We start from the raw sequence: 3,287 nt of genomic DNA, 5'->3' as shown, positions 1-3,287 counted from the left end.
GGCTAACCAGCCATGGTCTTGTTAGTGGCTATGAGCAGCATCTTTGTAATATGTGGTATTTCTTTGGGGACTTCTAAAATGCAAATACTGCATTTTTATTCTGAAAAGATATCAAAATTTACATAATTTGAAGTTAATGGGTTAGGTACTAACTATTCCATGGTGTTGGCAACCTTCAGCTGGGGCCTGGAGATCTCCCAGGATTACAACTGATCTGATGAAGGGAGCTTTGACTCTTAAAAACGTATACTCTGAAAATCTTGTTGGTCTCAAAGGTGGTACTGGACTTGAATCTAACTGATCTCCAAACTACAGAGATTAGTTCCCTTGAAGAAAACGGCAGCTTTATGGCATTATACCCCAGTGAGATCTCTCCCCTCCCTAAACCCTGCCCTCTCCTAGGCTCCACCTCACAAACCTCCAGGAATTTCCCAACCTGGTGCTGGAAACCCTACCACACAGAGACAAGGGGGATAATTTTCACTGATTCTCTCTTCCCACTACAGTAAAAGGTAAAGGTAAAGGTTCCCTTGCTCGAAAGCCAGTCGAATCCGACTCTAGGGTTGCAGTGCTCATCTCCGTTTCAAAGCCGAAGAGCCAGCGCTGTCCAGGCTATTAGCTGGGTCCACAGTCTCCAGGGGGCAGGATTCCAGGGGGCACGGCAGGCTGCAGTTGGACAGGTGAAGTTAGAAAGTTCCCATGTGTACACATTGTTGTGCTTGTTTCATATAAGATCCAATACTTGTAAAATTTATTCATGGAATGTAGCTGCTGGATCACATGGCAGCTTGCTAATTGTGGTTTATTCACTATAGCAAGCCAAAATTAAAAAGAGGTGCTTTTAATTATCTATATGTTACTTAGTTATTAGTGGGTCAGTTTTTTGCCACCTCTCCAGAAGACTGCCCAAACTTCAGCTGAGAAATGTGAAATTCAAGGTAGCAACATGCCTGGAGATTTCTTGGGATTACAACTGATCTCCAAACAGAGATCTATCCCCCTGAAGAAAATGACTACATTAAAGGACGGAGTGTATGGCATTATATTCAGCTGAGTCTCCTCTCCTCCCCAAACCCTTCCTCCCCCCCCCGATTCCACCCCCAAATCTCCGGGAAGGGGGATAGTACATATAAGGGAGAAAGTAAAGAACCCACTACTAATTAAAACCCCAAGAGAGGAGACCCTCCAACTACCTTTTTGCATTCAGACTTTTCATCTTTGTACTTCTTATGAACTGTGCCAAACTTTTAAAACTTTTAACATTCCCCATTTACATTCAATTGCCCAATAACAGTGCCCCCCAATCATCCCCAAGAACCCAAGTTCTCAAAGGCACATTTCAGAGTCCTTCAGCCTTTACTTCTTCTTCTCTCTTTTTCGCAACTTGTAGGGACTTTTCGGGGCTGTTTCTCCCTGCTCAGACAAAGAGTCCTCGCCAGAAGAACCAGTCTCTAGCTCTCAGTTGGACCGACTGTCCTCTTCTTTTTTCTCGTCCTCTGACCTTCCCAGCTGATCTTTTAGAAACTCTTGAGCTTTAAGAACAGAGTCAATCTTTATTTTCTTCTCTTTAATCTTGAATGTTACTCCCTCTGGAAATAGCCATTTATATCCAATTGAATTTGTTTGGAGGAAGAGCACAAGTTCCTTGTACTTCTTTCTGCATTGCCTTACTTCAAATGGAATATCCTTTAGCATTCTAACAGCATTCTCTCCCATCTTCAAAGGTGTTGCCGCCACTGCTTTCAGGATAGCATCCCTGACGTGCCTCTTCGAGAATCTTACTACAATTTCCCCAGGCAGATTATTCTTCTTTATATATCCTGAATATGACCTATAAGCCACCTATAGGCCAATGAGTTAACTCTTGAATGGATGCAGCAGAACCAGAAAGTACTTGACAGCAGCAGGCTCTTTTTCTCAAGAGCACAAACATTTCCATTCACTGTCTCTCATACACTTAAACTGATTATTATTAAGATTCTGGAGGCTACGAATGGTTCTGAAACTCCTAGTTTTTGTGTGTGAGAGACCATGTGCATGTTTTTGTGTCAGTGAGTAGGAGGAAGGAGGGAGGGAGAGGCAGGCAGTCTTGTGAGAAAGACTCCAACATAGGATTCTCTAGATGCCAGCTTTGGAAGCTTTAGTATACCAAGCTGTTGACGGTTTCTCAGCACACAGCTTTTACTGAACTAGAAATTTCTATTACTTTCATGATGGATGCCGTGCTGACTAGTAACCATTTGTTGAAGGCATCAACACTTTGGCACAGTCTGCTTGATAGCACAAGTGATGTACAACATAGAAGCAGAAATCACTTCACACAGGTCTGTAAATTAGCTGATGTAATTTAGCTACTGCCATCTCCAAACTGGCATTTATGGTTTCATTAATGCTTTAGTTGTGCAACTAAAAATAAATAACAAAAAAGAACAAGCATCACCATCTACAAAAGGCATTTGAATCAATTATAATCAGGCAAATTAATTATAAAACATCTTACAGACATAACCATATTTCAACCTGCTGATACAATATCCCATTGAATACTGCCTGTGCAGCGCATAATCACAAGATGTACAAAACATAACTAGCATCAAATGCTCTTGTCGTCGTCGTCCCCCCCCCCCCCCCCCGCCCAGCGTAATCTAGACCACTCATATAACAGGATTTCCCATTTGGCTCTCAATGTTATCCAGTTTCTCAACCTGTTCCAGACAAAGTTCAGAAATACCTGAGACCTGCATGAAAGTAATTAATTAATGTTGTAGATTTTCTGGGCTGTATGGCCGTGATTTTCACAAGTCCATGGCCATACAGCCCAAACCAGGAAATGATGCTACTTCCAATGCTCTAGGAGTCCTCAAGACCTCAGTGGTAAAGACCTGGGACAAACAGGCACCGAGCTTCCCAGCTGGCCAGAACAGCAGCAGTTGGAAGTGGGGTGCCCATGGCCCTCTGGCACCCTAGGCAATGGTCTAGGGCTGCCTAGTGATTGGGCTGCCCCAGGGCACTTCACTTTCTTCATCTGCCCCCTCTAGGGTTACCAGCCCCCTGGTGGCATTTCCCACTACTGCTTTGAATGTTGGCAGGAGAAAAATGAAATTAAAATGGCCATCAGTGTAACATCGCTTCTAAGGAAACTCAGAAGGGCTGTCAGTCCTCTCTAGGAACTGCCAAAAACTCTATGGTTTTACTACAGAGTTTCAACCAATTCCTAGAGATGTGTGAGGTCACTTTCAGGGAAATCTGACACCCAATTGACACCCCCCATGTCCCTCCCCCCCCCA

Source organism: Gekko japonicus, unplaced genomic scaffold (genome assembly GCF_001447785.1).
Source record: "Gekko japonicus isolate JY-2015 unplaced genomic scaffold, Gekko_japonicus_V1.1 scaffold2244, whole genome shotgun sequence".
In the NCBI taxonomy this organism is placed as follows: domain Eukaryota; kingdom Metazoa; phylum Chordata; class Lepidosauria; order Squamata; family Gekkonidae; genus Gekko; species Gekko japonicus.
Note: the sequence above shows the minus strand (reverse complement) of the source record.